Genomic DNA, 25,401 nt, shown 5'->3' with positions numbered 1-25,401 from the left:
CCCGCGCGCGTGTGTGTGTGTGTGTGGGTGGTGTTTTCGTTTTTACAAATCATTAAATGAAAGGAAACTGGGGATTATGGGACCTGCAGTTTTTAGTAATGAAGAATTTGCGAGGTTAAAAAACAGGAATTGAACTATGACTCTTCCTGCTGACTGTTTGTGGATGTCAAATAATTGCTACTTCCTCCGAGCTAGCTCAGGTGGAAAACGACGGTGCGTGCGTGTGTGTGTGTGTGTGTGTGTGTGTGTGTGTGTGTGTGTGTGTGTGTGTGTGTGTGTGTGTGTGCGCGTGTGTGCGTGCGTGTGCGCGTGCATACGAGGATCGGAATGTACATGAGCGTCCAGGGACTGTTCCATCCACTATACGGGAGACAGGATGTTGTCATCACACGGTGATGACAGCAGAGCCAAATCCCCCGCACTGTACTCACACACACACACACACACACACACACACACACACACACACACACACACACACACACACACACACACACACACACGCACGAGCACGCACACACGAGAAGTATTATACCATGAAGGTGATAATATTAGGCTCTAAACACAGAAAACGTACAAATGTAATTTAAGGCTATACAAATATGGACAGGCGCTATAGCCCCATATGTGACCTCAGTCTCTACACGCTTATTCTGTATATAGGTCCGAGGTGAGGTCCCACCGTGTTAGCATAATTCAGCCGAGTTTCAGAACCGGTTTCTGTTGCTTATACCCTTTTCTGCATATTGTATCCAAAAAGTATATAGGCTAAAGCAGTGTTTCCCAACCTTTTTTGTCCCATGCAGGGAACACTTTTCATAGCCTAAAAAACACTGGGCTAAAGGTCCGATAATGAGCTAAACTATCATTTTACTTTAGTTTCCGGGGACAAGAAAATCAAAGTTATCCAAGCCGAGGGTTTGAAATGAGCGTTTAACCCATTTTGGGGCGGGGCCATAGCATTATGATAATGCTATACACCAAAAGGGGTTCCCGCCCCAAAATGGGTTTCAATCATCAATTTGTAACTCAACACGTGTACAAGGGAACCAAATCGACCCGTGGGTCCATTTTAGTATATACATTCTCGGAGTTCAGGTATATAAGACTCTGTAATCCTTCTGGGAACAAGCAGGGAAGACGACCTGCAGCAATGTTTTGATGAGGGGAAACCGGGAGTTGTGGACTGCATGGTCTCCCCTCTAGAGAGGACGTGACGTGAGAGTCATTGGCTACAAACAGTGTTATTTCCAGCTATTCATGTTAATGGGATGTAGTGTAAGTGGCAACAGGGAAATATGGAGGACACGCGCGCACGCCCGCACGCACGCACACACACATGTACACACACACACACACACACACACACACACACACACACACACACACACACACACACACACACAGAGCACACAATTTAGTCATAGTCCTGACAGACTCTAAGGCACCATACAAATCTGAATGAAAAGTCACAATAAACACACACACACATACCGGCTACATGTTGCGATTGCACTACTTCTGACTGAACCATCTTGGAACTGGTATTGATTCCCTGGCTGCGAATTGTGCACCTTGAAGACACTGAACTATAGAGCGGTCACAATATGAAGGCATTATTGATAAGCCAAACGCAATGATACTGCATATCGCGATACTGGGCGATACAGGGGTATATAGCACATATACCTGGCCGATATAGGTGTCACACACACACACACACACACACACACACACACACACACACACACACACACACACACACACACACACACACACACACACACACACACACACACACATTAAAACCTGGGAGCTGACCAGTACAACCACAGACTGATACTGTTGGCCGCTCCAGGGGGAGCAGTTGGGGGGGCACCTCAGCGGTGTTGGGTGAGTGATGACCAATCACTTCCCCCACCCAGATTTCTCCTGCCCCGTCCGGGGAATCGAACCGGCAACCTTTCGGCTACAAGGGCGCTCTTCTAACCCTTTATAGGCCATGACCGCTGCTGTGAAGTGTGAACGGTTTGGGGGGGGGGACCCTATACGCCGGTGGTGCAGGTCTACGATACAATAAAATGACCAGCAGTGCAGCACACTGTCTGTCTACACTTGCACAATAAGAACGACTTTATTCAGGCAAAGTTTCGGTCTTATTCAGATGCCTCCTGAACGTCTATTGGCCGAAACATTGCCTATAAATAAAGTTGTGCTTATATCGTGCATTGTATTGTAGAAGTCTGATCCCTGCCTATACGCACCTGTCTCTGAGCTTGATTGATTGATTGATTGATTGATTGATTGATTGATTGATTGATTGATTGATTGAAATAATGTATTAACAGTTTGCAGAATTACAGTACATTTCAAGCACAAACTCAATACAAAAACTGTTAACTGTGAGTTGGACGACCCAATAAAGCATTACACTTGTTTACAAGAGCCCCGGTCCACCTTGTTCAATTCATCAAAACATTTAGAGACGCATACAAAAGCTGAGCAGGTGCGCGTGCATAAGTCCTTGCTTTTTATATACCCTTAATTCTGAGCTATCCAAAAATGGATCCCGATTGACTCTCTCGGAGTTAAACTATAACACTGAGGATTTGCCTGTGTTCCTTTAATCCATTCCGGGAGGGGGAACCCCTTTTGGTGTTAGCATTATGTTATGCTAAAGCTATTGAAAAATAGCAGATCTAACAAGCTCGTAGCGCGCCACTCGGTGGCGCGCTACGAGCTTGTAGATCTGCTATTTTTTTGAAAAATCGACTGACATAGAAACACGGCTTTTTCAGAAAACTGTCAGGATGTAGAAGACATTTTTAGAATCTGATCTCAGATCAGAATTGGGTTAAAAGACAGGCACACACACACACACACACACACACACACACACACCACACCCAGATCCCAGCCAGGCCCTCGATCCTCGTCTATCCTCCCTCCCTGTGCGGCGCTGGAGTGAAGCGGGGCATGCATGGTGACCCACTTCCACTATAGCAAATTGCCACGATGACCCACATCCAGGCTGTTTCTCCCACCGTGGCCCGCATGCAGCATCGCATCTCCTCCGCCTTGGATCTCTCACACACACACACACACACACACACACACACACACACACACACACACACACACACACACACACACACACACACACACACACACACACACACACACACACTCCGCTCATATATAGCGAGAGAGAGAGAGAGAGCCGGGGCCGCTGCACTGACTATCTGGGCCAAACAAACGCTCGCCTGACTGCCGTTGTTCTACGTCACACAAGTGCTAATGTTGGAGAGATATAATTATATTGTGTCTTATATATAGCACAAAACTATATTCCCTATAATATAAGTAAGATGTAGTGCCGTGGAATTGCGACATTAAAAAATCCCCCCCTCTCATCACGTGACATTGATTCCCTATAAGTCCTCCTCGTCGCACGTCCGACGTCACTGTAGTTAAAAGAATACAAAAACTACAGGTATAGGCCTATATACGATGTTTTAAATGATTATGTGATGTTTTGTTAATTGCATATTAGTATGTGTGTATATGACTTTGTTTTTTTGTCTAGTCTGTATACATTTTTTACAGTATTTATGTTGGGACTCCCTCGAAAACAAGATGGTACACATCTCAAGGGATTCATCCTAATAAAGAAACTTGAATCATGTTTGCAGAACACACTGGGCAGCCATAGTTGAATGGGTATATAGAGACTATAGCCCGTCTGGGAAGCAGAAGTTGGGCTTCCCATGGGCTACAGTCCGTGGTGTCGGAGTGATTTTCGTCCTCAAAAATGATGAAAAACAGCATGCTACAGTATACCCTTAACCCTTACCCTTGATCGTAGGAGATAGTAATGTATAGGACTCTACAGATCGAGTGCTATCCAGTCATAAAGTTTGAACACTTGAAGAAACTACTACAGAAAACTGGAAACACCGCCAATCCTATCCGTAGGAATGAACAATCGACAGCAGGTGACAACAGAAACAGGACGGAAGACAATGAGGGCGGACACAAGTGTGGCCTACACATGGGTCACATATAATTCGCCCAGCTGGTACCCACTTAAGGCCCAATCAGATCCCAGTTCAAACCCATGTAGGCAAACACATGGTTCTGAAATAAAATGGCCCATTTGGATACCACCTAAGATCCAGTTAGAAACCCTGCACGTAAGCCCATGATATGGGCTAACACGGGTGGGCCCATTGTGAAAACTGGGTGCACGGCCCACTTGGAACCCATGCCCATAGCCCATGTCAAAACCCAATTGGGCCCAGATGGACATGTTAGCTCATGGGAATGATTTCACATTCAAATCGGTATGAGCCGTCTGCCCCGCTCTTTATTAAATACTCGCTATTACCCATCGACAAAGTTAACGTTTTTCAGACCTGTTTATTTATGTTTAAATTCAAAAAATGCATACAAGACCTTCCGGCTTCTTTTCACAATTTCTTCCGTGTTACTTCGGACATTCACTCCTACCCCACAAGGCAAAGAGATAATTTTGAATTACCCTATTGTCGCACGTCCAAATATCAATCTTTCATCAAATTTAGAGGCCCTCATCTATGGAACTCCCTAGATGCCTCACTTAAATCCTCATTATCCTTGCCAATATTCAAAAAACATCTTAAGAAATATCTTATTTTTTCGTCTCTGTAGATTTCATGTTTTACCTTGATGTGTTATATTTTCTTTTGTGTATTTGTTGTTGTATTGTTTATTTCTGTTTTCTGTGCAGTCTGTGTTTTTATTTTCTTTACTGCACAGCTGCCCCCCTTTGACAACTTCTAGATTTATGTACTGTTCTTAATGAACTTTTAATCTTTTAAACCAATAACCTCTTCCTTTAGGAAAGGATTCCATATAAGACTATAGGCTTCTTCCTTTCCTTGCATTATATTTTTGTTTCTTTTATATGTTATTGTCATTTATTTGTATTATATGCTAAATAAACAAAACCAAGACCAAATGGGTGGTGCGCTATGAGCTTGTAGATCTGCTATTTTTCAATAGCTAAAGCATAACATAATGCTATAAACACCAAAAGGGGTTCCCGCCCCAAAATGGGCAATGGGCACAGGGCACACGATTGGCCGGCAGAGGGGCTTCAGGGGGGAAAGTCTACATGTAAAGGGTTTTTAAACTTCAGAATTTACACGTTAACATGCAGATACGCACATACGCTGAGGCAATAAGGGATTTGAAATGCACAAACCCGGATATGTGCCATATTCACATTCATAACCTTAAGTTCACCCTGCTCTGCTCCCCCCCCCCCCCCCCCACCCCACTTACTTCCCTCACAGGGAAATACGACAAGTGCTTTTTTCTGCAGAATCCTGACGCTCTACATTGGGCTACGTACGGGAAGAGAAATGCTGCTGGAGTTTCCTGTCTGAGATTGTCTGATGTTGACAGACTGTCATAGTGAGAGTGACCCGTGAGTGTGTGTGTGTGTGTGTGTGTGTGTGTGTGTGTGTGTGTGTGTGTGTGTGTGTGTGTGTGTGTGTGTGTGTGTGTGTGTGTGTGTGTGTGTGTGTGTGCACTGATCATGTGGATGAATGACACACACACAAACACGCACAGATACATCATGGAACGCTGACATTCAGGTCAAACACTCACAGTGGTATTGGTTTCACAGACAGAGTGACGACGACAAAACTTATAGTAGCCTACCAAAAGTTCCCACTGTTGGAATTCAGATACCAAAAACTAGCTCACATCAGAATAGGCCAAATACAATTAGTATACTGACCACAGGGTGCACAATTTATTTTAACACGTGTTTTATTTCAGCAGGAGGGACGTATACATACTTGACCTGGCTCAAACACTATTTGTACTGGTTTTTAAGGGGGCTTAAACTGTCCGAGTTTAATACTGGCTTGAGGCGCGGTGGAACTCCCTTTTACTAATTTGTATTAGTATTTCTGCAAAAAATGGTATTAATGGAGTCTCCACACAGAATATGAGTAAAGTTTTAGTACTTTGGGCATTTCGAACAGGGAACTGAGATAAAATAATTTGGACACAGTTCATGATAGTACTGTACTGTGTCCAAAATGTTACTTCTCATCAACCAACCACCTTAACTTCAGGCCTCCAATGTTGGAACTGACAGTATAGGCTCGAATTGGGTCGCCCTCAAACTCAAAGACTGAAACCCACTACTCGCTTGCTTATACATTACATACAAGAACTTCCTTTATTTCTTGAAATGGAGTTTGGTCCAATGTGTTTCGATTGTCTAAATGCCTTTGGCTTTACTGCCCTCTAGTGGTGTAACTGCATTCCTGCAAGTCAATAATAGCTCCTCTCAATGCAGCAGGGTTTACTACGAATTTAACCAGATTTGACTGAGAGACTGCCATTGCGCAAATTCCAGCTTTTCACCAGCTTTTCTAAAATGAGTTTATAGCACAAGGACTAGTAGTATGCCAAAGTTTGTGCTATTGCCATAGAGAATGCATAATGTTTCTCATCCTCCGCAGCACCCATTCTCATACACCGCTATACTTTTAAGTATTAAGGAGAACATCTGTTTCGGTAATGATAATTTAATAATGTCAGATTGAATCCTCGTTGCCCATGTCAAAACCCAATTGGGCCCAGATGGGCCCTAGCTGGGTTATGACCATGCATAACATGTATGGAGATTTCTAGAGAGAGAGAGAGAGAGAGAGAGAGAGAGAGAGAGAGAGAGAGAGAGAGAGAGAGAGAGAGAGAGAGAGTTGATCACGATCGACACATTACACTAGTTTCCCTTTATATGCATAAACACAGGCTTGTGTTCCGTCAATTTCAGATAACTGTGATAGCCAAATCATTATTCTATCAAAAACGTTAGTGGTTATATCAAGATATTGAGCTATTATAATGACTTAAAACCTCATACAATGTTGAGACATTTAGAACTAGAAAAAGTGCGCAGATAGCCATCAGAATGCATGCAGCCTGTTCACAAAATGTTGTAATGCTCAGTCACCACCATACCATTTGGCCCAACTGAATTTGGTCATGAACTTCAACTTAATTAAGTTAAACAGTTGTGCCAAGTTCCAAGATTGTTGTGGTGCTGTATGAATTTGTATATAGAAGTTATTTACCTTTGTGTGATTTTGGCCTATTTGGCTTATACAATTTAATCAGTTCTTCATTAACCTATGACAAACTCACACAAAGCATATAGGGTTTTATTTATTATCCTGCACAACAGGCATGCGGGCGGGCGGGCGGGCGGGCGGGCGGACGGACGGACGGACAGACAGACAAGAGTCAAATGAAAGTAGATACGGGTCAAGAATATACGGGTCACAACTGGTTAGTATGTCAACCAACACTTTGTCAGAAAATAGTCAGATTGACATCAAACTACGAACAGCATGCTCTTTTGTGTGTCTAAGAGCTCTATAGGGTCCACTAGGCCTATACATAACTTGAATACAGTTAAATACATGTATACTGAAGGTCACCCTTTTTTCCAAAGTTCTCAGAAAAGCCATTACATAGCTCACCCCAACCCAGTGTTTGGTCTGTTCAAAGGTGGTGGGGTTTATTGTGCCATATGATTTGACGTATCTGTGTGTGTGTATGTGTGTGTGCGTGCGTGCGTGCGTGTGCGTGTACACGCGTGTACAGACCCAGTGCTGTTTGTGATTTGGGAGAAATAACAAAAAGCACTAAAGCCATTTGCTCACCAAAGGTTCCTGAACTACAAAGTTCAAGAACTACAATTAGTTCCTTATAACCGTATATCTCCACCAGACACAGAGAACCGGGATTCTGCAACCAATTGGCAGAAAGTAATTTTGTGTTGGTGCAGGTCATGACATCATCCTCACCATTAGGCACGAGAGTTGCGTTCCTCTTCCTCGTTCTCCAGCTGATGGGCAGGCCTGTAGCGGGCCACACCTCCGCGGTCCACCGTCCGGAGGGCAGGGTTCCGCTGGTTGATCTCCATACTGCCCACCGAGGTGTACCCTTTATCATAGAGCACACAGTAGGGGACATACAGTGTCCTGAGGAAGGACCAGATGTCATGATAGGTCCAGTCCAGCAGAGGGTTGACTCTCATGTAATCTGGCCAGCCGGGGTCAGTAGGACACGTGCGTGTGAGAGTGTGCGAGTAAGGGTCAGTTCTCCTGGTTCCCATCAGTACCGCTCCGAGTTCTGGCCTCCTCTCCTTAAGTTCACCGAGCGCCTGACGAATAGTGCCCTCCATCGAGATCAGCTCCAGGTCGTATCTCTTGATGCTGTCCTGGATAAAGTGTTCCATTACTGGAAACGCGGAGACGGTACGAATGTAGAGAGCTTTTAGCTTGCCTTTACGTTCTGGACACCTTCGTTTCAGAGCGGCGTAGTAGAGATGTATCAGAGCGGTACAGTCTTTTCCTCCATTGAATCCAACACATACCTCCTCGGAGGGGTAACGGTCCATCGCCTCCTCTATTGTCCTCAGAGCTGAAGACACTTTGTCTCCCAGCGGAGAACCGCTGTTAGCCAATCTGTGGACCTCTGCTGGAGCGATGGACACAGGGTCAGTGACCAGAGGAACCACGCTGCCTTTAGGCAGCTGTTCCAGCAGCTCTACTCGAGCGCGCTCCACCTCCTCTGGGCTGTCCGAGTCCAGGACCAGCTTGACACGGCAGTAGTTGCTCAGCCAGTCTGGGTATATGACCCCAGGCATACCCTCTTCCCCAAGCTGGCCTGGAGCCGCGTCAGAGCCGTGGCGATGTCCACCTCATCTGCATCCACGAATACCTCTCTGGTGTGAAACGCGGTATACCCGAACCAGCAAACAGATGTTCCACATGTCTGTTGAAGGTTCTCTGCAGCTGGGAGGGAATGCCAGGGAATATGTACACATTACGAACGCTTACTAGGGGGTATCGTAGGGGGGTTTCAGTTTGGGGGTCCTTGCTGAAGTGGAGCATGGCGGAGCGCGCTACCATGCCGAGCTTCATAGCAGCACTGTCTTTCTCCACCGCCCCAAAAGACTCCTCTACCAGCCGGGACAGCTCTGGGTGGGGATGATGTAGCTCCTCCTGGAATGCCATGGCAACGCTCTGAAAGGTGACGTCGTCATGGGTGGGGGCCAATGCCTCCCGAGGTGAGGAGGTGGGTGTAAATGACCCAAGGCACTGTGTGTCATACTTTTATTTTGAAAGGGTTTTTTGGTTTGAGTTCAGTGTGTGGCCTAGAGCCTGGTAATTTTCCACTGGGGGTTGCATTGATTAGGTATTGCACTCACCTGGCTGATCAGGGTTCAGATCAAGAAAATGTTTGAGGAAGCAGCAGCAACAGTTTCACATCTTAGCACCCAGCTAGAACGGGAACAAGGTATTTTGTTTGTGTTTTATTTTCTGTGCAATTACTTTGGAGATGTTTATATTAAGAGAGAAGGTGTCATGTAAACATTGTGATTATTTATAATTTATTTTGTATGTTGTAAGAGCTCATTTTTTCTTGTTTATTTTCCTATAGTTCTTACGGTGTCTGTCCAAAAAAGGTGTTTCAACAATGAAAATTAAAACCTTCTGGAAACATCAGTACGCTTCACCATTCTCTGGCTTGGGTTAGCTACAGTGGGTGTACTGGGGGGAGAGGAGTGCCACCTCCCTGGCAATCACCTCTGGCACATCTGGGATTATCGTAATGCGCTCGATGCGCACACCCAGCTTTCTCAGTGCATGACAAAGAAACACACTGTTGCTGACTGTCCACTGTGTGACCCTTGAGAATCTCGTCTCCGATGATGAGGATGGCTGCCGTGGTGGCTCCACCTTTGACCCGGGTGAAAGAGGAGGAGGAGGAGCCAGAACTTCTGTGGATTTCAGCCATTGTTGCCTTGGTAGCCGGAGTAAGAACTACACTCCTGAGTCGGAACACCGCTTTGCCGAACCCATACTAATATGCATTTAAACATGACGGGCATATCTGACTTCAATATGGTAGAGAACTAACAACATGCACCTTGCATAGGCTGACCAGAACTCTTCATGTCTGACGTCGCTCACAACACAAACCGTAGCCATGCCAATCTGTGATTTTAAAGACTTATTTTTCTTTTCTGCCTTTTTATTTTGTTTTACCTATCAGTGTCAATTATCTAATGTGATCCTGGCTCGCTACACTTCCTCTGCCAGCACGGGGGAGGACAGCGGACTGACCTCATGCTTCTTTCTATGCATGAGGAGTCCAAGCTGCTTCTTTTCACCTGACAGGGGGGGGGGGTTTCATATTGATTTCTGTATCTGTCTCTCTGTGTCCCTTTATTCCTATATATATGGAGTTCTGTGTCAGGCATGCTCGCAGGCTGACAGCGATGGAAAAACTCTGCGGACCCTCCGGCCGGACACACAGAGCTGGGAAAGCACCAGTGGCGAGGCCCCCGCGGATCCTCTGATCGGGCCCCCGGGGCCAGTGGTACAGCAGCGGCAGTGACCCCGTGGATCCTCTGGCCGCGCCCGTGGGGCTGGTGGAGCCTCAGCGACGGTGACAGAGCTCCGTGGATCCTCTAGCCGGGCCCATGGGGCTGGCAAGATGCCAGCGACCCGGGAAAGGGGGGAACTGGACCTGGCAACGCCCGACTGCCAGTCATGGGATGAGACCCTGAGCCCCTCACAGTCCCCAGCGTGGAGCACATTCGTCAAGACGGGGATAAGTAAGCAGCCCAACACCGGCACTGTACGTCCCAAACAGGCGCAGAGGAGGAAAATAGGAGTAGTAGGTACGGGCACCGAGAGCAACATCACAGCAGTTACAACCAAGCTGGTGAGTGTGTTCGCTACCAGATTTACCCCTGGCCTTGAGGCTGACACCCTAAGTACCTATCTCTCTATCTATCTGATAGTTTAGGCGCGCCTGTAACATGCCGCAAGATAGCCTCACTTCAAAGCAGGTATAGCTCCTTCCATATAACTGAGGAATGTAAAGACATATAGCAGTCATGTTTGACCCCAAACTCTGGCCAGCTGGCGTGTATGTACGTCGGTACTTTGAACCTCGCAGACCCAGAGACAACAATGATGGCACAGCCCTCAGATCTGGAGGGGAGAAAGACCTACAGCTCCTAAAGAACCTGATCGCCCATGCATCTCCACTCGGGAGCCAAAGCCTGCTTCAGGAAACTGATGGACCATTATGAACTTGCGTGTTGTCTCATATAACGCTCGAGGGCTGCGTGTGGGACACGGCGAGGCGGACAAATCACGCCGTGTCGTTGTTGACAAACTACTACTGAATTGTGACGTTCTATGTTTGCAAGAGACATTCCTGAACAGGCAGGACCTGGAAGGACTCAGCTCTGTTCATGATGATTTTCATGGTGCTGGTGACTGAGTCCACAACGGATTCAGTACCAAAATAGTCCGGGGTAGAATACCAGGTGGAGTGGCAATCTTATGGAACAAAAGATATGACAATCTTGTAAATTTGGTTAGAATGGATGTTGATTGGGCCATCAGCATTGAGTTTAACTGCAGTGACAAAAAGTTAATAATCCTAAATGTCTATACTCTCTATCAATGCACTTTAAATGAAGATGAGTATCTGAATAGATTGGCATGCATCATGTATTTTATCCATGACAACGCGTCCGCCTGCATATATGTAGTCGGTGATCTGAATGCAGACATATCAGATGCCAATGCATTATTTGGTAACCATCTTCTCCAGTTCTGTACTGAGTATGGCTTGATCCTCTCTAGCAAGAAAAATGTAGTGCCTGTCATTAAGGATAAGGTGGGTAAGCTGAATAGCTCTTAGAACTACAGGCCGATAGCTCTAGCCAGCATCTTATCTAAAGTACTGGAAAGAGTTCTCCTCAGTAGGCTAGAGCAGTATTTACTGACAGCTGATAATCAGTTTGGTTTCAAACAGAAACATGGCACTGACATGTGTATCTTTGCGCTCAAGGAGATATTGGACAAATATGCAAGTCAAAACACCACGGTATTTACATGTTTTATTGATGCTTCTAAAACTTTTGACAGAGTCAGTCATTGTAAACTTTTTAACAAATTATGTCTGCGAGGGGCCCCTAGATATTTAATAAGGATTCTGGTTTATCGGTATGCACACCAGACTATGCTGGTTAAATCCATTTCCGCTCCATTCCATGTGACCAATGGGGTAAGGCAAGGCAGCATTTTATCTTCTTTCCTTTTTAATGTTTTTATGGATGATTTATCTGTAGCCTAGCCTACAGTTGAATGCCTGTAAAACAGGGTGTATTATTGGTGACTGTTTCATTAACCACCTCATGTTTGCAGAAGACTTGGTGGTTCTATGTCCATATAGTGCTGCATATAGTTCCCAGCAGTTACTAAGAGTGTGCTCACAGTACGGCCTCAATTTTGATGTTAAGAACGCTAAGAAGAGCATAACTCTGATTGTGAGAAGTATATAGGAAGAACGTAAGCTGGTATTTCCTGATTTCTACCTGTCTGGAATGTCATTAAAAGAATGCAAAGAGACCAAATATCTAGGTCATTTTATAACAAATTACCTATCTGATGACATAGATATTTTTAGACAGCGGCTCAAGCCAACACACTCATACGTAAGTTTAATTTCTGCTCTGTTCCAGTGAAAATCTCACTTTTTAAAGCCTATTGTAGCCTACTCCGCTGTATACTGCCCACTTGTGGCGACACTACAAAAAGGGAAGCCTGCAAAACATGACAGTGGCATATAATGACTGCATGAGAGAGCTGCTCAAAGCCCCAAGATGCTGTAGTGCCAGTCAAATGTTCGTAGAAATAAATGTACCTTGCCCTGCTGTGCTACGAAACCTGATGTATAGATTTATGTGCAGGTTAACAGACTCTGAGAACAGCATCATTGCATCACTTTCTAACCCTGCTAAGAGCTCTGTCAAATTATCATCTAAGCTGTGGAGCCACTGGCGTTCTATAGTCTGTCGGCCTATGTACATTTTGTTTGTATTTGTTTATGCTTTGTTTATTTAAAGTTTGTTTACTTTTGTGTTTTTATGTTTTATGTGTTCCTCCCTATGGACCCCCCTGTGAGCGTCTTGAATAAAGTTTGAATTGAAACAAATATAATATATATATGGAGGATAGGCCTGGACTATTATTATAACTAATTATGAAATATTTAAGAACTTATGTCTAGACAATATTTCTTTAACAGGTTTTATTTGAAAAATCTCAGGTGTGCTTATAACATATATCACTAGAAAATGCATTATATACAAATTTATGATTACATAAAATGTTAATGTGTAAGTAATAAATCCTTTCTAACAAAGCTCTTGTCACACTGCGTGTGTGTGTGTTGTCTTAGGTCACCTGTATAAGCATAATCAACTCACAGCAAAATCAATAAAGGAAGTAATTTAAAACTAAAGTATAAAACACAGTCAAAGCACAAAATCACACGACCCAAAACCAAACAAAAACACATCTAAAATGCCACAAGTTCCTATAGAAGCTTAATTTGCACATTATTGCTCCAAATTCCTTCAGAACAATACAAGCTGTTCTAATGAAGGGACAGTGTGTTATTGTTTTATTTTCTTTGTTTTGGGGGAAATGGTATGATCTCTAGTGGTAAAATAATGCCCTGGTCCTTTTCGCATGGTGGCAAAAACGTTTGTCCTGCTCTCTCTCTCTCTCTCTCTCTCTCTGCCCGCTCCCGCAGCATAACCGTTGATTTTATCAACCGTGAGAGTAAGACCTGGGAAAAGCACACCTTTGACTCAACTGCAGAGAAGCTGCCCTGGCTGAATAGAAAGTGTTTTGCAACTATGAAACCGGGTCAAGTTGACTACGCGATTCCTTTTCAGGACTGCATTGTCAGTGGTTTCCACTGGGAGGATCCTTTGAGGAAACATAAAAAAAAAAAAAGAGCTATAAGGTAATTAACACATTTAAGTCCCTTCCATGTGTTGGCTGTTGTTTGGTTTGGCTGTGCAAAAAACTGGTGAACGTAACACATGACAACTGATTCTACAAATGTCTTCTAAATCTTGACAGTTTTCTGAAAAGCCTATATGTTTCTATATCAGTGGTTTTCAAACTATTTCATGTCAAGGACCACCAGGTGACCCAGGTCATTTCGACGTATGTCCGCCTTTCCTCCTCAGCTTTCAGGTCTGCCGCCTCTTTATCAAGTCGTTTCTTTTGGTCGTCGAGACGCTGAAATAACACAGGCACTAGTACACAACTCCATATAAAAACACCTTCTACACTTGGCACACGATATACATTCAATATTCAATTCTTGGTGATATTCACACGCTCATGCACACACATGCACACACACACACACACGCTTTTTGAATGACCTTCCGGTCCTTAGGCTACGTGTCTTCTTTAGGTTTTAAAAAAAATTTAAACCAGCAGAAGATCTAAAAGAACATTTCATATCATCACTTACTTTAACCAGCTTAGCAAGCTCTTCCATGCTTGCTTCCCTCTCTTTTTCCATCTTGTCAGCTTGCACCTTCATTGCAATTCTCTGGGCTATCTTCAGCTGATCCGACGTATATTCTCCAGTTCCTCCAGTTTCCTCTTCATGGCCTCTCTCTCTCTCTCTCTGCCTTCTCCAAGTCTATTTTAATCTCTGTAGGAAACCAATGACACAGCATTCAACAGAAAAACACTGTCACACCCTATAACGTCGGGATTGTACCTCTATGTCCCATCAGCCCTGTGTTTCCTCAACCATAACCACTAGGGGGTGTAACGATATAGTAACTGCATCGATTTTCGAAGTACTGTATTTCAAAATGAAAACAGCAACTACTTCATGTATTGTATCGTTTGGCAATGGAAATACATTTTGTGTATGGTATTTAGCAATTTACTTAATTAAAAAAAATGTCAATTATTTTTAATAGTTACTGTATCGATTTCAAATCATTGAAAGTATAAGCTTGATTGATTTACTGACTGACTTTACCTTTTTCTCTCTTCTGTCCTGCAGGGAGGCTTTTACGTGCTGCCAGTATGGCCTTGCCGACGACCTCCTTCTCATCCAGGTATGTCTTCAGCACCTCCTCAGCCTGGAGACGCACGCACGCACGCACGCACGCACGCACGCACGCACGCACGCACGCACACACACACACACACACACACACACACACACACACACACACACACACACACACACACACACACAATTAGCCTACACCTCATCACCAGTATATGGTTACATTAATTAACATTCTCTGACTCAGACAAGAAGTTGTCAGGAATCTGACTCACCTTGACTCCTCTGCCATCTTTACGTCTGTATGCATCAGTCATCTCCTTGAGGTCCTGGCTGAACGTCTCGTATCCTCCAGGGACCGAGTACAGACCAGCTCCCACGTTGTCCTCCAGGGATTTAAAGACTTGTTGGATGATTTTTTCACATGCCTTCCTGGACTCGTTGACGTTCTTCTCACAGATCTGATCATATTCCTCCTGAAGTACACTCTAAAAAAACACAGTGGTAACAATGAACATGCATATATTCACAAATGGGTTAATTTGTAGTGTGCAGAGTGTGCTCCAAAGTTTATTACACAGTCCTAAGGTCTTATGTACGTCGGATAGGGAACAGTCAACAACCGAACGGAGATTTAAAAAAAAAAAAATCACACCCGTGTGAAGTGAGGGGCGCTCTTATCATCTTCATGACGTAAATTAGACACTATGACGTAAAATTGTCCATTCCTTAATTGTCAATGGGAATTTAATGTTTGTGTAGGACAAAGTATTTACACCAAATAAACATACACGAAACAAACATAATAGGCCTAGCTATGGGCCTTTCCAAATACAAGTGGGAGGGGCTCCCACAGTGGAAAGAGAAGAGAAGCCACTATGCCACTAAGCCACCGAGAAGCCACGATACAAGGGATTGCAGTTAAACAACTGCAGTCCCGTGTACTAGACATGGGACTCAAAAGCACAATCATTTTGACTAGATAGGCTTTTGAGGATTTTTAAAAGTGTTGCATAAAGTGCACAGAAACACAATATGAAAATAATGGATGATATGATTCCCAACACATACCCCAAGCTGCTTCAGGTATCGATGGTTGTCGTCTTTGAAAGAACGTTTTGTGAAGAGTGCCAGGGCTTCTTTTAGACTGGACGAATGGATTACAGACAGCTCCTCCAAGGTGTTGGTGGGGAGGCATACCGACTGCATTCTCTGTCCATAGAGGACCCGGGCCTGCTCAACAGCTTTGCCATTCTCAATCTCAGCCAGTGCCTTCACAGCATTTTCCAGACAGGGAACCTCTCCACAACGGATGGCTTCCACGTATGTCTCTGCCAGCAGACCAAGCACTGTGGAAGATAGACCCATTCAGCAAGTGTGTTCAACTATAGTCATGATAGAGATTTTTGCAATGATGTATATGCCAGACAAAAGTCAGATGCTAATTCCATTATCAACCTACAACAATCAAAATAGGTTCCAATAGCGGCAGAGTGGTACGTCTGTATACCGAATAGTATGTGTTATAGAAGTTCATACAAGTTTTTAAAATATTTATATAATATACAAATATCTTCCTCACAATAAACACTTGATTTAATTGTCAGAATGCAAAGTGAACACAGATAGCAGATTTATTTAAATCCCTCAAATACTGTTGACTGACAGAAATGCCAGACACTCAGTGGCTGCAGTGTACATTCAATATTTTAATCCCACTTACTTCTGCCGGTGACCTTTATGCCGTCACTGAGAGTCTTGGTGTCACCGTGTCAGACTTGGTATAGATGTGTTCAGTGAACTGGTTGGCCTGTTCAACAAAGTATTCGTCCAGGTCAGCATCAGTCATTTTCTCCATTTGTTTCATTATCTTGGCGTTGGCCGGTCTGTCAAACACAAAACAATGGCGAGACAAGAAGAATTTCCGAAGGCAGGCACGGGTTTCGTTATACAGCTGATTCTCTTGACCTTTGACAAAATGAAACAAATACAGAAAACAATACCTTTTAGTGTAAATAACGTCTGATGCCTAGATTAAATTTTTGGAAATTTCAATTACGGTGTATTCAAATAATTCGTGAAAACCTTGTTTCTCCCTGAGGCCGTGTTCCAGGTACTCGTCTTCTGTTATAGATCTCCCATCAATCGCCAGCTCGAGTGCAAAATCTCGCACAGCCCACACAAAGGAGGGAAGGAAACCTTCGAATGTACTATTATCATTCTCATCCTCATTGGACTTAACTCTGATGTTCTTTGTCAGTTCTGTCACATATCTGTAAGGGGTGGTGTTAAGGTTTACAAAAGAACCTCACACAACAGTGACAACACTGGGTTTGAAAAGCATTTTACAGACTGAGCAGGGATTTATACTTCGATGTGAGCAACTGAAAAGACACAAATGCCTACATGATACATTTATTTAGTAATAAATACTGAATACATGTTTGTTAAGAGGAAAACTGTCCCTGAAACTCCCTTTGGAGCTAGAAAGCATCTTATTGCTGTGCACTCACACCCTCTCATTGCATTCACAATACCAAAGCTCTAAGCAGGAGGATGGTTAATTTAGTTCAAAAGGTTTATCTGCATTTATGGAGATTGGAAAGACATACTGTAAACCTTGTTTAGCATTTGCCAGAGCTTTCCCAAACAATATACTTGAGCTTTGTCCAAATGTACTTGGACTGGAAAAGACTATTCTAATTGATAACATGCCAAATATAGGACTCAATAGTCCCAGACATAATGTGAGTGAACACATATAATAATAAAGAGGGAATAATGAGTGAATAATGTGAAGGATACTGAAGGTTCTCCATGGATTTGTTATCAATGACACTCATGCTGTTGTAGACCAGGGTGCTGCTGAGCAGAACTGCCATGGAAAAGATCCAGTTGTCATTCTTCGTATTTCCCTGAAAGCCCAATAAATTGTTTGGACGTCATTTTTAATGAGATTAATGAGTATTAGAATAATTTACAGAGTGTGATATATATAGATAGATAGATAGATAGATAGATAGATAGATAGATAGATAGATAGATAGATAGATAGATAGATAGATAGACGTCACATCCCGATCCCTTCCTGTAAAACTTGATTATTTATAATGATAAAATGCAACATGATTTGAACATGAATGATTGAAACAAAATGGCGTCTCACCTTCTCAAAATCTCCCAGTCCCTCTGTATCCAGCAGCACCAGAGTGTGGTCAGTCTTTCTGGGGTGAGGTACACACCACATCCAGATGCCCTTTGTCTTGGATTGGACCCCAGGACCCCAGGACCCCAGAGGGAATCCTTGAGGATGGAATAATATGGGACAATAACGAACCAAAACTAGAAAATATATTTCCTGAAGAAACAGTGTGGGCTCGAGTAGCTCTCTACTCGATGATGGCGTGTTGACCCACATGACATCACAACACCCTCCCCCTCTGCCTTCCTATTGGTTGACCCATATCAGAGGTGCCATAGAGTAAGACAGAGTTGCGATATCTTATATCCCTTTATTTTAGAATGTTTTTAGTAATAGTACAACATAAACATTACAGACACTGTCACTCTCCAGGGCTGCATGAACAGCACTCGAGCCCTCAGTTTTCTGATGCCTCAATGTCGTAAATCTGTCTTAAAGGGGGAGTGTCACAGCCCGAGATTAACATTGCTGATAAGGTACATCACGTGGTCTGAATGAAAACAGTTTCAAACGACACGTGACTATATCTCAGGCTCTGACGTGACCTAGCATCTAGCCGAGCTGAGTGGCTAGCGCACTAAAGGCTAGTGGTTTTGAGGTGGCCTTTTGCGTCATACTAGGTGAAAGTGTAATAAAAATATATATTTTATTGCTCGGAAATCTTCCTTACAATGACATTGAGTTGTTGCACTGAACTGAACTGAACTGTTGCATAATCGCAATTTCGCGTGACTAGTCCGTCTGAAGCCCACCACACACCGGCTGCGAAGTCCCCCGTGTGTGCGAGAGAGAGAGAGAGAGAGACCGCCCCTATATCTGTGTGTGTGTGTGTGTGTGTGTGTGTGTGTGTGTGTGTGAGAGAGAGAGAGAGAGAGAGAGAGAGAGAGAGAGAGAGAGAGAGTGTGTGTGTGTGTGTGTGTGTGTGTGTGAGAGAGAGAGAGAGAGAGAGAGGGGTGGACTCAGGTTAGGCCGGCGCAGTTTTGCTAGAGTAGTCACAGGCAGTGGTAACGTTACGTGAAGCTCCAGGGCTCCGTGAGCCCTGTTCAGCACTTAGCCGGCTGAGGGCGTGTCAGCGGGGGGGAGACAGATAGACAAGATAGGTACGATGGAACCCGTCACGCGAAATTGCGATTATGCAACCGTTTTCCCTAAAATTTACACGTCAACTCGGTGTCATTCTAACGAGGATTTTGGAGCAAAAAAGTAATTTTTCCACCAGACTTTTACCCAGCTATGAGGCTGAAGGTGGCCTCAAAACCACTAGCATGAGTTGATAGCCACCAGGAACGCTAACTCGCAGAGCCCAGAGCCGCTCTGACATTTAGACCAGATACAAGATCAATTTTATTGGTCAAATTGAGCTGGCCCGTAAGTACGTCACAATCTAGATGCTAGCGTTAATAGCCTTAATAGCTTCCCGAGGGGCGTGTCAGTCCCGCTTTAAGCGTTATTCATAGTATGGATTTTCGGTGGTGGGGTGACCACCGAACTACAACATGACATCATGAGCCGCAGTGAAGAGCAAACCACCGCCACCGCCCCAGCCCTTCTTTCTGTTTTTACTCACCACCGCTCAACGTTATTTCAGCTCCGGTGGTCACCTCACCGCCGAAAATCCAGACTATGAATGAGCCTTTACTCTATGGCTCTGACCCACATGACGTCACAGCCCAGAGGGCAAACGGCCCGGGAATAATTACGGTAACTTGCTGAGTCGCTATACTCGAGCCCACAAGTACATTCAATATATTTCAACTAGAATCTCTTTTTATTCTGAGTCTTAAAGGCAAATGCCAAATTAGATTGATCTGAACTAGGATGTTATTTGGGGACTTTGGAACACATACTGTATCATGAGTTTAAACACGTGTCTTATAATGAAAAAGCTCACCTTCGTTTGCCCCAGCCAGCCTGTTCATGAGGTAGGACTTTCCGGATCGGAACATGCCCACTACTGACACCACGACCACTTTCTGCTCGATCTGCTGTAAAATCTCCAGGCTACTGGGAACCATACGGAGACTCCCTTCACTGTCACTCTCTATCAGACATACTGGCTCCTTCATTGGTGCCATGACGGTCACTGCTAGTGGAGAAAAACACAAACAACACAGAGGGACATGAGGATAATAATGGGCTACAGGCTTTAGTTTATACATACTATTGGTCCGACTGTCATTAGACCGACAACTTACCTCTAACCCTAACCTAACCCTCAACGCAAGCACGGGAGCAGCGCATGTTCGACCGCTGTTTCCGCATGTACGCGGCTATACCTATAAATAAATGATTATTGTAACGCCCAAATACGAGACCTATACTTTAGGCAATGCCGGTGGCCGATGGCCAGGAAGGAAAGTTTAGAGTAGACGTGTGATTTGCTGAAGAATCTCAAGAGACAAACATTGTACTTTTAATCCACTACAATTCTTTGAAAACTTTAGTTACTACTTTGGAGATTTCAATGTTGATTAGAAAACCAAATCAGCCCACATTTCAGCCATTTGAAAATAGCAGATCTACAAGCTCACAATGTCGCGACACTTTGTGAGCTTGTAGATCTGCTACAGGCGGCTATAGGCCTACTTAACCTGACGCTGCCAGATGAGGGCGGTATTGGGGAAACATATTCCCCAACACAACACTCATCTGGGATCTCTGACAGAGTTGAGCTGAGTCAGATCTGCTTCGTACCGAACCAATCAGCGTGAGCTAAAGGCGGGATATGTGCAAAAGCGGATGTGACGGTATATAGACACGTCGATATGATTGGTTGTGTTTGCACGCCCACACGGTGATAGACAGACGCTCCCATCCAATCATCTACCATGTATCTTGAAAAAAAGGAACAGCCCCGTCATCGAATTTGCTTCCGCGATCCCAGATCCAAATAAGCTGTGAAACAAGTTTGTGTAGCAAGCTTTTTGGATCTGGCAGCGTCAGGTTAAGGCCTATACTCTCATTGATGATGCACTCTCTTCAAGTTGCTCTGTAAAAGAGCATCTGCTCAATGCAACACGGTGTCTGATCGTATGCAACCAATCTAGCTACTGTTACTGTGAGAGCAATGGTATAGACTAGGCAGGATTTCAAGAAAAAAATTGCTATAATTCTAAAGTGTCATAAATGAACACTGAGACAGTCCTGTGTGAACAGGGTCACACGTTCTGGTCTCAATGTAAGTGGTCTCAGAGTCTTACCTGCTTCAGATGTAGGTGTGGAGACACAGAGGAAGTAGACAGGTTATGAAGTTTAATCACCAAGGACCTCGTCGCAGCTCACTGACCTCTCTGCTGTCTACTGGTTCTTTTATACAGCATACTGGCCAATCAGAGGCCTAGCCAGCTATACAGCCAGAGGGGGGGGCAGTTTCCTGCCCACTTTGCTGAAAGTGGTAGTTACTTTGAGCTACTTTTACTTTAGCTTGAGTATTTTCATTCTTCAATAGTTTATACTTCTACTGCACTACAACTGAGAGGCAAATGTGTTACGTTTACTCCACTACAAGTATTTGAAAACGTTAGTGATAAAAAAAAATATATATATTATTACAAAACAGGCTACTGTAGTAAATTAAATATGGATAATGCCATAATGGTGGAGAATATACCTTGCAGGTTTCAGTAGAACAGACCGAGAATCCAGGCACATCCATTAGCTTCCAATAGCATAGTTTATTATTGATTAGCCGAAATCATATGACATACAAGGCGGAATGCATCCTTGCAAGTGAGTTCTCCCCACGATGCTCCGCTCACATATACATTCAATCTCAGTGCATGCACTTAGTGCATGTACGTGCATGTGAGTAGACTTACATTGGTGTTATTGTGTGTTCAGAGGTATGTGTGCTCCCAGTTGCTAATGACCCAGGTTACCTTCCGGTACCTTCTGCTCTCTCATGCCCTGGTGCTGACCCCTTATTTTATGGGTCTAAACTGTCTGAGTCACTATCAATAAATCACCTTGCCCAAACTCAGCTTTGTCCTCATCTCCTCCGGCTCTCTGACCTGTATGACCCTCTATGTTCAGGCCTCCTGACTCAGGTCTCTGAGTATCACTCAATGCTCATAAGAATATAACTCCATATATCTCAATGTAAAGTCTCTCACCTGTGCAGCACATACTATGTACATACATATGACATTGTGTTTGTGTATGCAAATACAGGTGTATTATTATGTGTATTAATGACATGATGAAACCACCTTAACATAGTAGGCTACTAACTTCTGTTCTACCTCTGAGGGGGAAGGGTGGCTTGGTTTGTGAAATGATCCCTCTGCATGCCCTCCCGCTGTTTTAGTTGGAGGCAGCCAGAGTACTGGGTCCCTTCACATCTCTTTCCCAGAGTGTGTCTCCACCTCTATTTATCTATATATCTATATGCCTACTGTATAATGCCTATATGTCTGGGCGCCCATACACAACAGAAACCCCCCTCCTGGCATCCTTATGCCAGGACTTACAGAGGTGCCCAGACAACCAATAATTAACATGACTGGCCCCTTAAATAATAAAATGATATTCAGAGTCCAGACCCCTGTCCGATAAACCACACAAACCATATTTCCACCTGACCCCCCTGGAAAGACAAACAGCCTATTACATAGTAAAATAAGGAAAAACACACGCTCACCTAAGCACAAATGAACAAAATATAACAAAACATTACTCAAACAATACTATCATTGACCTTACTCATAAACTAAAGCAAACTTCTGACAGTATAAGCCGATAAAAACACTACATTAATATCATTAACCTTACATGATCTATTGACTAAATAAACTACAAAACAAATGTAAGTAAATCATTTTAAACATAAACAAATCATATCTTGGCCTATACTGCATAATTACCATTCAAAACAACATGAATCAATCACAACATGCACAGTGACGAAATGGCATATGCGGCGCACATCTAAAACAAATAAAAACCTATGCTTAACGCAAAATCTTCGCCGTCAGTGACTCTGACAACCACCCAATTTCAAAGATAAGCACCCGTGTTTTGAAAACGATCCCAACATTCAAAATGAATCATTAAACCATAGTTTGACGTGCTATGCCCCCTGAATTTTCGACACCCCCCTTGACACAGGAGTGTCATATGAACTCCTTGAATTGTATCACATTTAAAACAGACAAACCCTTTGTAAATAGATTTGAAACTGAACCATGTGCTAACACGAAATGGAACTCCTCGTATAATTGAACTCCTATTTAAACCAAATCAAATTCCTATAGCCACTGATTAAATTCAAATACCTGCAAATGAAAAGTTGACACTCAACACATATGACACAAATAATAAAACAAACAAATAAAACCCAAACAATAACTCCACACATACACGTGTCATTAACAACCCGTTCAAAAATAATAAATCATACTAAGTGACAAAACTGCACATCACCGAATATTACACGTACTGAAACACATAAAACAAAAACAAAGATTCTCTAAGTTGAAATGCAATATCTCTAATGACAGCGGTCCTCTGCCATTCCTCCCCCACTGACCTTTGTTGAGGTCCCCTGAGTACACACCAAGTCCGTACACGCGACATGCGATAGACACACCTCTCTCACTTCAGCCAAGAGACGACAGGTCTCACTAGCTCGCTCTGCAGCTAATTGTTGCACTGACAAAATGAAAACAAACATCCCTAAAAATAGCACTATCCAGTACTTTGTTAAATCTAGTTGATCCGTATCAGCACAGAGAACAACAACCTGTTAGACATAACATCTTTCAACATTAATTAAAACCACGATTTCTCCGCATTGATCACAATTCAGATGAATCACGATTTCTTCTCTCTCTCCATGATGTAAATTGTTCAGAGGTTCAGACACGCGGTAGGAAATGGCTCCCACATTTCTTTTTTCGCCTACAGAATAACAACGCTTAGAGAATCCTCTTGATTCTCAGAGCTGGAATAGCTCTCAGATCTGTAGGTACAGAGCAGACCGTCACCATATACTTCAGTACAAGTGTACCACACTGCCTTGTAGTTGGTTATAGCATCTCCTTCCCGAGCAATCACAAGGCTCTGACTGGCCGCTTATTGCTTGTCATGTCAATCACGACAGCAATAGCATTGAAACTCTCCTCTTCTCCATCGTATCCTGAACGTTGGAAGCTCCTCCCATGGGTCCTGGTCCAGAATAGTGTTCGTTCCGACACCTCATGCAACGAACGCCGTAGTATCTGTGAAGGGTCACCTGCTGTTTTGATCTCCTGACGGTAGGAGCTGATTTAGGAGCTCCTCCGTGTTCCGTAGACAGCTGCCCTGAGGTCACACCCCCCTGGACTCTCCGTCCTCTCGGGATGACCCCATCGTCCTGTTGGTCCTGCTAGATGTCCCCTGTCGACATCTTCTGAACCTGGAGATCACTAGTGCAGTTGGAATCCGAACGGACTCCTCTCCTTTCCACACCTATTAAAGGAAGCATGCAGGCCCCTCTACAGAAATCTCTCACTGAACTACCTAACAATTCACTGATGTCAAATCAACAAGCTCATGTATGCTAGGGCAGGACTGGCGGTTAAACTGAGAGGCACATTGTTTTAACCCTGACAATGTTCAACCTTGGTTGATCATCCCTCGGCTGAAAACTCCACTTCCTGGAGACATGGGCTAAAATCCCCTCAGTCATGTTACTAGCTATAGTCAGCTGTTTCGACCACAGGGTTTACGACTCCCCATGATCAGCATGTAAAATGTACGGTGATGTCAGCCGTCGCCTTCATCACCCCACACACACACCTTGACTAAGGCCAATAATTGTTCAAATTCACACCAAACCCTCTTCCTTGCACTCCACTTTGACATCAGACTCCAGTCACTTCTCACTCCTTAGAGCAAAAATCCTCAAACTCTGCTCACATCTCACAATGAATCTTCTAAAACACAATAGTACAGAAGATAAGGACAGGACAGGAGGTCCTCGCTCGTATCTCATTTACGGTGAGAAGAGATGGCTCTCGCCTCTCCCCTCTTAGTCATACTTTACTGGATATAGCTTGGTGTTCATTCATACATTCATTCATTAATTTCGTTCGCTCATTCACACATACATTATTCTCAATCAAACACTGTGATTTCATTCACACATACTCACACTTTCAGGCTTGTGATCTTCTCATTTAAACCCCTGGCCAGTCTACCCATTTCAAGCTTCATATGACCTGGCA

General features: G+C 43.8%; 1 pseudogene across 1 annotated transcript; it reads right to left on the bottom strand.

Moving 5' to 3' along the window:
* Positions 1–7,876: 7,876 nt before the first annotated feature.
* Positions 7,877–9,873, bottom strand: LOC308315161 (FAD synthase-like; annotated as a pseudogene). The gene is made up of 2 exons: positions 9,617–9,873; positions 7,877–9,173 (listed from the first exon to the last, which is right to left on the bottom strand). The product of its transcript is annotated as an FAD synthase-like (transcript).
* Between the last annotated feature and the right edge of the window lie 15,528 nt (positions 9,874–25,401).

The sequence above is a fragment of the Protomyctophum bolini genome, assembly GCF_963924005.1.
Source record: "Protomyctophum bolini genome assembly, chromosome: 5".
Taxonomy (NCBI): domain Eukaryota; kingdom Metazoa; phylum Chordata; class Actinopteri; order Myctophiformes; family Myctophidae; genus Protomyctophum; species Protomyctophum bolini.
This window is presented reverse-complemented; position numbering and strand designations above follow the sequence as displayed.